Genomic DNA, 12,588 nt, shown 5'->3' with positions numbered 1-12,588 from the left:
ACTGTGACTTCACGGCTACGCCTTCCGCAGCGTCTGCGGTGCCGTCCTCCCATCCGCCCGCCGCCAGAGACCCCCGGGGCGGGGGCGCGAGCAGCCGCCAACCGCCCCAACGGCCGACCTCCGCCCCGCGCGTGGCCGCGAGGGCACCCCCTGCCGAGCGCGGCGGGGCGCGCCCCTTCCGCCGCCGTGGGGCGCCGGTGCCAGCGGCGCCGCCTCCCTCTCCCCTCCCTCCCTGCCGGCCGGCGGCGGGAGGCAGGGGGAGCCCGGGAGCAGCGGCGGCGGCCCGGCCCGGCGGGCAGCGAGCCCGGCAGGCAGGCGGGGTCCCCCCCACCCGCCCGCGCTGACGTCAGGAAACTTTCTCCGCGGCTGAGGCGGGAGCGGGCCGGAGCGGTCGCCGTGTGCCGGCGCGGCGAGGCAGCGGGACGGCCTCCATCACCTCGCCAGGTACGCGGCGCTCCGGGCCCCGGCCCCCCGGGGGGTAGCTTGCATTGGCGGCGGTGTTCTGAGGGGGTGGGGCGGGCTCCTCGCCGTCCCTCCCGGGGACGAGGGCAGCCGGGGTCGGGCGCAGCCTCCCGCCGTTGCCCGAGGTGCGGTTGGCGAGCGGCAGCAGGGAGGACGGTCTGGGCGCCTGTTGATCGCCGAGGCGGCAGCTGCTGCGCCGGGCTTAGCCGCTCAGCCGCTGCCTTTGGCTGGAAACTTCGCAGCCGGCGGGGCCACGCAGCCCCGCGGGCGGCGAGGAGAGGCGGGCGGCGGAGGCGCGGAGGGGGAGCCCGGCATGAGTAACGGGGCGAGCGGAGCGGCGGGGCAGCCTCGCCCATCTGTCGAGGCTCGTCTGTTCGGCAGGTCTCACCTGCGGGAAGCGGCAGCGGCGGTGGGTTTGGCGGGGCGGACCCGGCCGTCGCCTCCGTGTAGGTGCTCGTTAGACCAGCGCGAAACTTGCGGTGGGCGCAGCCGGCCGCGGTTCTCTCCTCTAACTTCAAAACCTCAAGGACTTAGGGGTTTTAGACATGCTATGTGCTTATGCGATACGGTTTAGGTTTTTTTTCTTTTGCATTTCAAATAACTGGAAATAATCAAATACCTTTCATTCTGTGTTGGTTTGTTGGTTTTTTGTTTTTTTTTTTTTGTTTTTTTTGTAAGTACAGTAAAGCCATTATCTGAGACAAGGTTTTGTTTTTTCTTCTGAGGGCTTCGCCGTGGCAGCTCGGCGGTGCTGGCAGGCGAGCCGAGCCGGCCGCCGAGGCTGATGAACGCACAATTGTTGTACAAGGGGAGGATCTTCTGCCCGTAGACAAGCCCCAAACCACCAAGTTAATTTTAACTCCCTGGAGCAGCCGGGCGTCGGGAGGGTGGAGTACTGGGGTGGTTTGTCGGATCATCGTGCGAATAGAACACTGAAATCTGAGCGGCGATCGCAGCCGCTGGCTTGAAGTCGGGCGAGGGAGATTCAGGGAGAAATTCTCAGTTTAAGGGGGTCTGAAAGTTGTGTCATAGCTCTCTGGAGGAATATGTAAAAGTACGTTGCTCGTTTAATTTCGCCATTCTTGTAATTTATTGCAAGGCACCGAGAGTCAGTCAAAGGCCCGTAAAGGTTAATTGTATTCTTCATACAAAGGAATTTGCCCCCTTCCAAAGAACTAAATTTCTGGGGTCTTTTTTGAACTTAAGACGTTCATTACATTTCTAATTTAAGTACCATGCAACTCTCACTTTTTAAATTTTCAGTTCCTACAGTTGCATTGCAGTTGCAAATTTACAGAAAGTCATCTTCATGTAGACATAACTAAAAAGATGTTAAAAAAACATAATAAACTGGAAAGCAAGCCGTATGTGAAGGTGATTATGAAAGTGTTTTCAATGTGTGTAAATACATATACAATGTTTTAGCAATATGTTTGGTCTACTGAGTATAAATATAAGCATCCATTTTTACACTTCACACTTCATGTGAGTAACTATGAACCTGTTCTTTTAGAAGTACTTTTATCTTTTCTGTGATTTTCTTCCCCTGCATGGTAGACTAACTTATAACTTTAGTCATGCCTTTCAGTTGTTGCAGTGATAAGCAATGCTTCAAAGCTTCAAACCTCTGCCACTTCATGGTGATAATCAAAATAAGACAAAATAATTCACCCGAGGGGAAAAGAAAAATACATTTTTTGAAGGTCAAGCTTCTGTTTTTTATGTCGATTTCAAAATGAACAGAAAAGTTTACCTCATAATTATAGACTTACTTGATTGATTTGTTGTGTAGTAGTATGTCAGGGAGAACCTCTGATATTTGGAGATTATCCGTGTGCATTCAGGGAAGGGAACAACAAAACAGTGGGGTAAAAAGGGCAATAATTTCGTGATTATCAGCCTTACACTTTTTGGTACACATTTTATTTTAAAGTGTATGGATGTGTTAGTGATTATAGGCCTCCTTAAAGGCATATAGTTATGTGAAGAGGTTGAATGGAGTGAGTGATTTATGGATTAAGAGCCTAGGAATTATGGCACGGTGTTGATGGACGCTATGGAGTGGTTCAGTTTGTGCTTTTAGCAGAGTTACAGTGTCAGGGATATCAGTGAAAAGAGACTAGAAATAAGCAGAAGCAAGTACAAATCACATTGCATTAGAAGTAAGGATGACAGTCTTAAATGTGATCTGGCTAGCATTGGGCATGTCTTGTGAGTGATGAATACAGAAATTAAAATGACTTTGATGCCAGAAAAAAAGAAAATGCAAGATTGCAACAGTGAACTACGACTACGATGTTCTGTGTAAAGCATTTTAAATCACATTGGAAAATACAAAACTGATACTAGAGGACCAAAAAGGAGGGAAGATGTAGTTAATAAGAGCAGAGAATGAGAGTGATTGTTACACAAACTCAGGGTTGGTACTGCCTCCTTAGTCTTTTGAGACAATTTTGTAATCTTTTCGAGGTCTTTTTAGAGTTCAAAGATTGTGCATCTGCTGCGCAGCAAAATATTCACCTGATGTGGTGTTTCAGGATTTCCTTTACAAGCTCATTAAAGTAATTTTGTTAGTCTTTTGCCTGTAGACGAGTTTACAACTCATGATTCGATAGCAGTGTGTCTGCATGGGTGTGTTCATAAAACATTTGTAAATATTACTGGATGCTCTAAAAATCATAAAAGACATATAAAGAACTTGAGAGGTCAAATATGATAAACTGGCATTTATATTGTGATTATATAATTATTTTTTTTCTGTTGATATAATCCCTCAATAGCGTATTGCTTCGATGTGTCACAAGAAAATAATTTGAATTACCACATGAAATAATTAAAGGCCAACTTCAGCTTGAGCTGTGGGACTAATGCAGCTTGAAAGAGAACAAAAAAATTAACTACCTTATCCTTGAATTGTTGACATATCTAATACAACTTGTGGCCGGATTCCAATTCTGTTACTTTTAAAAGAGAGGGAGTAGAGCACTGAGACCTGAAAAGTCCACCAGGTTCACTTCACAAAAATCACTGCTCCTCTAGAATTTTCAGTTACTGTTGATGGTGAAATGGGTGGCAGAGGTTGAGGCTGTGTTTCAAGTAAATCGGCTCTTGAGACAAAAAATGCCGAATTAGTGACTTAATAGAGTTGTTACATAAGAATACGCTAATTGGGCTCAAATAAATGTTTTCCCCATAACATTTTTTGCCTTGGTGCTATCTGATTTTTGAAGGGGTAAGCGCCTTTAGTGAATCGGGTTGTATCCCAGAAAAGAACAAACAATACTGTTGCTGTTAGAACACATAGGGCCTCTGCATAGCTACCTAATAATGTTCTCTCGGTTCTCTTGCTCTCAATATATAACACTTCATCTAGGAATACTTGTTGATAACCTTGTTCCCAATGGAAGTCAGTTCCTTCCTATTATCTGCTAAATCCCTGAGATCAGAACACTGGCTTTTTTCATGCAGTCTGTCTCGCTACCCCACTGTCAGTGCTTCGCTGAAGATGCCTCATGATTTAAATGCTACATCAAACTGTTTTGTGGATTTGCTATTGTGGAATAGCCACTATTACCATTTGATATGTAGCTTTAATCTGGGATTACACTCCTGGCCTGTGGTGGTGGTGGCTAGGGGCAGGAGGGAGGATGTGTTACATTTACTCTTAGTTGTCATTTTGTGGTCTATCTTCAAGGTATATGCCCGTGATGTAACAGGAATGGCAGAATGCAGTAGTGGTACTACAGTGAGTTGTTGCTCACCCTTTTAGTCTTAGGTATGCAAGTGTAGAGTTTGTCTGTGCTCAGGGGCACTGAAAGAACTCTGCAAATGGTCAGTAGTAGATCTTGTCTTAAAAATGCTTTCTGCCTAGGCTGCAGTTCCACCCCATCTAATAAGCAGAAGGATCATCTGAAATGCCTCATCTTTCTGTGCTGTCTCAAAACATGTTAGTTATGCTAAAATGAACATCCACAGAAGGAAGTGATGTTACCACATAGATTTTATCCAGGATTTTGATAGAGAATTTGGCCAGCTGGAAACTCATCATGAATTCTCAGGAAAGAATTTACACTTTCATTTCTCCTCCCCTCTGCCAGCTTAAGCAGCTGTTCTAATCACCAAGCTAGGAGGGTGCTCTGGATTAAAATATTATCATTTCCTCAGGTTGTAATGACTTTCTTTGCCTAGTATGTATTTACACCCAACAAAAGGGAGAATGAAACAAACATGTCTGTAAGAAGAGATAATACCTGAGTTCCCAACAGCCAAGTAAGCAGTAAGCTTTCACTGGAGCAAGGAGCAGAACTCAGGCTTTGTAACACCGATGGTTTCACACAGGCTAGTTGATAATGTGGCAAAGAAGTTCCAGAAAACCCCTTAGATGAAGATACTGGATTTCTTTAACTTTTGCAAAGTTCTTTTCTATTTTGAAGGGCAGACATTGAGAAATTATGTTTATTCTTTTAATTCCCAAGCCTGACCTACTCAGCTTATTAGTATATACTGTATATTCTGCTTACTTTGTTAGTACTGCGTATGTTTTACATCTAAATCTGTGCTTGCATATTTGGTCTTATTCTGAGAACTGAGCTGGGTTTTCTCCATTTTGTATCTCACTGCCACTATAAAGATTCAGAAACATCTGTGCAGCCAAATGCTTTTCAGTTTATTCTGTCAGTGGTACCTGATCAACTCCATTGCCTTGCATGAGTTTGCACAAGTGTAACTTGGTAAACAATTTTCTTAATAATGCACTTAATAATGCAGGTTGGAGCAGAGGCTGCAGCTGGCTCAGTCTCACTTTTTTTTGCTCTATGGAACTAAGAAGAAGTTGTTAACATTTGGGGTTTTTTTTGTCATCAGAAAGTAGAACCATAATCTGTGGAAATTCCTTACAGATTCTGGTTAGTCCTGTGCTGTAGAGAGATCCTCACCAGTACAAGTAAATAATACTTTTATTTTGAAAAATGTATGACTTTTAAGGCAAATCTTTTGGCATTCAGAAGTGTCTGATGGCTGCTTCTGTCATGCTGTATTGCTTTAGTGGGGCAGGGTATGTGGGTACTCCAGTATTTGGGAATAGACACGGATAGAGGAGCCTAATCTCCAAGGTGCTTCCATCTTCTCATAATCTGTAAAATAATACGAGAACTTTAAAACTGCATTCAAATTCCTACTTACTATTTTCAGATAAAACGAAATCGTTTTTGAGGACTGCTGTATTATCTGAAACTATTCAAGAAATTTAATGTGATTTCCCCCCCTCCATTCTTTCTCTGCTCTCTCCATCCCCCTCGTTTTAATGGGGGCAATCTTGGACAAAGGCAAAATGCAGTAGTAACAGGATGTGTAAAACAGATTCCTGGCTACTACCTGCTGTGACATTTAATAGTCTAGTCTATTTTCATTTTTGTCCTTTTAAATGCAGATGTTAGACCTTCAGTTCCTTCTAGGCAGGATGGGCCATTAGGAACTTAAACAGTGTGCTTAAACTTTCTAAGTGATCTAGGACACTCTAAATCCGTGTAGCCCTTAAAAGTTTTTTCAGAGTTCTTAGCAGCCTATCGAAAATCAAACTTTGTTTCCGCTAGATGAAAGGCTGAGGTAGTGCAGCTGCTGCACTGGGGGAAAAGTGGCTGGAAGGGAGGTCATTGCCCATTCTCACCTCGGTTTTGAAGCTCTCCTTGTGGCAGGGAGACCCCCTGGGAGAGTTGGTTTCTTCACAGCCGCAGTCTGTGCCATCTGGGCTTTGGCAAGTTGCTACTTTGCTAGCGCTGGCAATTTCTATCTGCTGCCCTGTGTAACTGTTGTAAACTATATGCATAAAGGTACTCCTAACATTAACCAATATATTTTCTTTCTTGTGAGATTGAAAACTTGTATTTTTCTGTGTGTGTACGTCTTTTAAAGAAGGTACCTCTTGAAACAGCAGTATTTTTTTGCTTAATCTGTTGTGAAATCTTCTGGAAAGTGTAACAGAAGTGAGGTAATGAGCCTAGATAAAGGACTGTGTTCCCAGTAAAAAATGATTTTTCCTGCAGTCGCATCTCAAAATGTTGTTTGGAGCAGCAGTCATCTTTGCATGCCAGTTCCATTAGGAGTTCTTAAAAAAAGTTTGGTGTGTCCTCAAACCTATTTTCTTGATGTTAGTCCAAACCATCTTTCCAAATGCCTTGCTGTGCAGATATGTGCTGTCTCGAATGCTTTCTTCCTACATGCTGTGTTGGCAGCTGTATGCATTCAAAGATCATGAGTCAGGTTCCCTAGCAAAAAAAAAAAATCATAAAATAATGAGATTAAAAATAATAGAGACTTTGTCTTTTTTTGAATATTTAGTATTGTTTTCCTTCTTTAAAGCTTTTTCTTGCAACTGTGTAGATGTGAACATTTTATATTGAGAACAGATTATTTTTCTTTTTTTTTAACACAAGCTCAAAGTTTCAGGACTTGGGTCTTCAAGAAAAACAGATCTTACCAGACTTGCCCGAAAATGATGAATGATGGCACCACTGTGTTTGAGTATCTGCTGATACACACTTCAGTCTTAAATGAGAAAATATTGGTTAAAAGGTTTCATTTTCATCCGTGTTTGTATTCAGATGTAACAAAGAGGCCTCTACTGATGATTCTAACAGCTTGTTCATGTGCTAAAGTCAAAGGAGGTTCAGTGCTAGAGCTGAAAATACTAGCTGATAAATGTATCTCTCTCTTTTCTGCTTCCCAATTGATAGGGTGACAGAACCATCACGTCCAAAGCAGTGAACAGTTGGGGTTACAGCTAAATGGTGGTTCCACGTTGTGGGCTATAGTATGGACAAGTCGTACCTATTTTAGAGTAACTGTAGTTAAAATAACATGAAAAAACATGTTAAAGCAAAGCAATAAGTAATAGTGAGAGGTGAAGTGTATACGGTATAATATGATGCTGAATCTTTACTTGGGACAGAAAATAGCAGGGGACGATGTAGCCAGCAGAAAGTAGTTTGAGAGACTAACCCCCACCATTGTGGGGGTTAATCTGTTTCACATGTGTAAGCTTTAAAGCAGAGCATACTGTGGATTTGTAAACACAAAGGTCTTTAACATCTGAGATTAGTACAATCTTTTTCTTGATTCAAGCAGCCTAAAAATTGCATTAGTAATTTTGTAAGTTATATGTTGTATTAATATTCAATTTATCCTGTTGTGCAAATAGGCTTAGAATGGAAGAAATACTCTTCCAACAAATTTTGCAGCTGGAGCTGTTACTAATTCTCTTATCTTTTTGTGCCATACAGTAATGGCACTTAATTGTTTGCTTCTGCTGTGTTTTGTGGTGTGACATGCAGTATGTCAACATCGCTAAACTGCAACATTAGTGTATATAATCCTAATGTTGTTGAAAGAGATAGTTTCCAGATTTCACCTAACTGTACGAAACAGCTTGTGTAACTACCAATGCAGTGCTTTGTACATTCTCTTATAATGAAAGATTGTAGTTGTTTTTTCTCAGTAACAGGTTACTTTTGTCTTCACGCGTGTTTTTGTGTAGCGTGTTGTACTGTAAGCTAAAAGGCAACAAACGAACGGGGCTGGGCCAAAGTCTGTGGCTGGGAAAGCGGGTTGTAAAGAAAACAACGTTTTCTTACACAGCCACTTAAAAAAAGCTGGGATTCTCATTAAATTGTTTGCTATCCTTATAATTTAGCGCAGCTCGCTGAAGTTGAATCTACTTTTTTTTTAAAGCATATTAGTTTTATTTGGAGACCAAAAGAACCAAAAGACCGAAAGCATTCCAACTTGTAAAAATGATTCTACAACCTACCTTCCCATCCCATGCTGTGGTGGGAGCTCTAGTTCTGGCTTAGTCCCCACAGGTTCGACATCATACTTCTTAAGAAACCAGCCAGTCTGGGAGAGGGCACTTTGAAACTATAGTTCCCAGCTTCAGTTCTCTCAAAGGCTATTGCTTCTGCACTGAAAGATAGCAGAAACTGCAAGCTGCGTTGTAACCTGGCTGTACTGACTTGCAGTCTCATACGTTTGTCACAAGTAGTCTCTCATTAACAGCAAATGTAAATTAGAAGAGCATAAGAGATATTTATTGTTTTCTCTTTCAAAATGAAATACTTCTCCCAGGAGTCTCAGTTTCATTCCCCATGTTTTATGTCTGAGGATATTGAATGTAGCTACTAAACTGCTACACTGATTTTGTGTTAGTAATTTTCTCCAATATGAAAAGTGACTCTTGAATCCAAATCATTAGCTGGCATTTCAACCGTGTAGTACTGTATAACGTGCTTGCGCTGGTAATAGCCACACCTGTCAGTGCAGTTACGTTGGCTGTGGTCAGTGGCTCTTTTTTACCGGTTTTGACTGCGATGGCATGAAATAGCTGATGACTACAGACATGGCAAATCTGCCAGTGTGGAAAATTCACAGGGCAAGCACAGCGTACACAGGTATCATAGTAATCTGTCAGGAAACTGAAGTGCAGTTGACAGCACTATTGATTGTTTCTCTTAGAAAAGTGCCAGTATTTGCTTTGCTTGTTGTACTGATTGGGAAAGCAAAAATGATTTTACTACACAAGTGACATTTCTGCTGCGAGGAAGGAGGATATCTGTATCACAGTTGGCAAGGATACTGTGCTATACTTTTGAGTAACTAATGCATAGCGTTCTGTATTATGTATGTTTACTTTGTAGTCTTGCATAAATACATCAGGGAATGGCTGGTCGTTATCCACAGCAGTCAATGGGAAGTTGTCACACTGTTTGGATTTTCTCTTTTGTTGTTGGGATAGAAGGAGGGGGTGACTATGTAGCAATAATATGATGCATGGTACCATGCTTCATGTAGCTATGCATTTGAAATAGATAATTAAGAAATAAGGCAGTGTATGTTATATAGCCTATTCTATATGGACATTTTGTATTTGATGGCAAGCTTAACATGTATGCACTAATAAACATACTTCAACTTGCTCCCGATATAACTGATGGCCTTCAATCTTACCTGTCTTCAAAATGTAGAATAATTTTTGCCACGAATTCTAAACCCAGTCTCGGATGTGGAAAAGATTGAAATGCTTTAGGGAACAATTTGCAGAGGCTTTCTTAAAGGTTTAAATTTCTGTTTGTCCCAAGCTTGAACCTAATAGGATAAAGGATATCCTAAGAGAAGATGCTATTTTTTTGAACTGGTAAATTTGGTGGCCTTCTATGACAGCGTTACAGCATTGGTGGATAAGGGAAAAGCAACTGACATCATCTACCTGAACTTGTGCAAGGCATTTGACACTGTCCCGCATGACATCCTTGTCTCTAAATTGGAGAGACTTGGATTTGATGGATGGACCACTCAGTGGATAAGGAGTTGGCTGGATGGCTGCATTCAAAGAGTTGCAGTCAACGGCTCGATGTCCGAGTGGCAAGCAGTGATGAATTGTGTTCCTTAGGGGTTGATACTGGGACCCGTGCTGTTTAATATCTTTGTTGGTGACATGGATGTTGGGGTTGAGTGTACCCTCAGCAAGTTTGCCGATGGCACCAAGCTGTGTGGTACAGTTGACACACTGGAGGAAAGGGATGCCACCCAGAGGGACCTGGACGGGCTTGAGAAGAGGGCCTGTATGAACCTCACGAAGTTCAACAAGGCCAAGTGCATGTGGGTTGAGGCAATCCCAAACACAAATACAGGCGGGGAGGAGAATGGGAGCAGCTGTGAGGAGAGGGACTTGGCGGTGTTGATGGATGAGAAGCTCAACATGAGATGCCAATGTGTGCTTGCAGCCCAGAAGGCCAGTTGTATCCTGGGCTGCATCAAAAGAAGTATGGCCAGCAGGTTGAGGGAGGTGATTCTCCTCCACTATTGTGAGACCCCAGCTAAGTACTACATCCAGCTCTGGGGCCTCTAACATAAGAAGGACATGGACCTGTCAGAGCAAGTCCAGAGGAGGCCCACGAAGATGATCAGGGGGCTGGAGCACCTCTGCTATAAGGACAGGCTGAGAGAGCTGGCGTTGTTCAGCCTGGAGAAGAGAAGGCTCCGGGGAGACCCTATTGTGGCCTTCCAGTACCTAAAGGGGGCCTACAGGAAAGCTGGGTAGGAACTCTTTATCAGGGAGTGTAGGGATAGGACGAGGGGTAGTGGTTTTAAACTGAAAGAGGGGAGATTTAGATTAGGTATTAGGAAGAAATTCTTCACTGTGAGGGTGGTGAGACAGTGGAACGGTTTACCCAGGGAAGTTGTGGATGCCTCATACCCAGGAGTGTTCAAGGCCAGCTTGGAAGGGGCATTGAGCAGCCTGGTCTAGTGGGAGGTGTCCCTGTCAATGGCAGGGGTGCTGGAAGTAGATGACCCTTAAAGTCCCTTCCAACTCTAACCATTCTAAGATTCTGTGATTTACAAAATGTCTTTCGAGTTTTATTCTCGTATTACTTTTTTTACTTTTAAATTCCTGAATTTCATAAATAAAGCAGCAATGTAATCTTTACTTTTAGATCTCTAAAGAAAGAAAACGTAGTCACTAAAAACTGATAAAAATAGTTGCAACATCATTTGTTTACACATTTTATTCAAAGCCAGATGAAGAAAATGACAGAGAGCTAATACAGATGAGAGATGCTATTGTGTGGGGAAAGTGAATAATTTTGAAGTACTTATAGATGAGACTCTTGATGAAGTGGAACATGTGTAGCTCCTTTTGCTGGCCAAGATGTTAATTTAAAATAGAGTAGAAATCGTCTTCCTATGGAGGCTTTTTGTGAAGACTCTGTGTGCTTCATAGACTCCATGTATCCAGATATCTTTGGTGGTCACTTATTCTCTGATATTTTAAAGAATTTCCTCATCTGTGATACTTGTTGCCTGAAACTTAACTTCTTTCCAAACCCCACTCCTGGAGGAATCTGCCATACCTCAAACAGAAGTTCAATGTCAGCACAGTCATCATCTAAGCTCTTGACATCCAGAATACATAAGCAGGTCATATTTTGATAACTTAAGGATATTGTACTTTATTATGTAGCATTTTTCTTACCATTCTTGGAGGATATCCTGAGTCTTTATAATTTTACGGCTTATGAAGAATTCCTAAATAAGATTTTCTCCCTCTTCCCATTTTGGAGTTGTGTTTCCTCTGTAGCATTGTTAGGCTTGATTAGGATCTAGGAACTTTTTGAGTAGTGAGTCAGAAAAATAAACAAAAGCTGAGCAAGCAAGAGCTTGGAAGAATGGAGGAGGAATGGAAGAGATTTTTGGTTTAAGTGTAGATTAAATCCTTTCAGCTGTAAATTTAGAGGTATATTTCCCTCCCCTGCATGTACACCTTTTCCTTCCTCTTCCCTTGTCCCTTCTCTTGCCCTTGCACCCTCAAAAATTCATGGAGTACAGTTCTGTTATGCCTTCCTCAGACGACCTTATGGGATATGCCTGTATGTGCTTCTTTAAAAAAGCCTGAAGGGAAAAGTTTCAACTGTAACAAATCTGTTGTGTAAATGTGCAAAATAGCAAATATGCATACAGTCATAAACCCTAACGATTCCACAGCAGTCCCTTATGTAGTTCTCATGCAGAGCATTATCTGTGTTGTGACTCTCTGTGCTTTTCAATTCGGGAATTCGAGTTTTTTGACATTGTAACCGAGCAGTGATTAACTGGTATGAAGAAATGGACCATAAAATAGATGTTTAGTGAAAGATAAATAAAAGCGTACTTAGTAAGATCAGTGGAATACATTTGAGATGTGTTACTGGCATACCCATGACTGCTTAAACACTGAAATAATCTGTTGCTATTTAATCCAAATCAGTTCCATTTGCTAGGTCATCTGGAAGTTACTTTTGCTGAATAAAATTCTTAGTTGTTTAGACAAGTGGCGGGGGGGGGGGAGAATGTCAAACTACTGAAGAAATATGCCTCAACAGTAAAGAGCATAATAAAATGCTAAAGATCTCAGTTCTGGAAGAGAAGTAAGTGGTTGGCTGGAAATAATTGCTTTGAATATTTTGAATTCATTATGGTGAATTTTGCCAGGTGCTCTTGAAGAATATTTGTGTATGTTACTTACTGTGGTGTTTCTTGTGCTTGCTGTGAGCCACATGTACTTCTGTGTAATTTGATCCTGTTTGTTTATGGTCTAAA

At 42.3% G+C, this 12,588-nt stretch overlaps 1 protein-coding gene across 5 annotated transcripts in view; it reads left to right on the top strand.

Annotated features, from left to right (window-relative positions):
• The first annotated feature begins 286 nt into the window (after nt 1-286).
• The window catches only part of GULP1 (GULP PTB domain containing engulfment adaptor 1), a 169,159-nt gene continuing 156,857 nt past the window's right edge, over nt 287-12,588 (top strand). For 2 of the 5 annotated variants that reach the window (XM_054208469.1, XM_054208465.1), the window contains exon 1: nt 287-444. The gene's annotated coding sequence lies outside the window, so the exon portion shown is untranslated. Of the gene's footprint in view, nt 445-620; nt 909-12,588 lie in introns of those variants that run through there. The other 3 variants (XM_054208470.1, XM_054208466.1, XM_054208468.1) reach the window with 3 other exon arrangements.

This window comes from Rissa tridactyla, chromosome 7 (assembly GCF_028500815.1).
Source record: "Rissa tridactyla isolate bRisTri1 chromosome 7, bRisTri1.patW.cur.20221130, whole genome shotgun sequence".
Lineage (NCBI taxonomy): Eukaryota > Metazoa > Chordata > Aves > Charadriiformes > Laridae > Rissa > Rissa tridactyla.
This window is presented reverse-complemented; position numbering and strand designations above follow the sequence as displayed.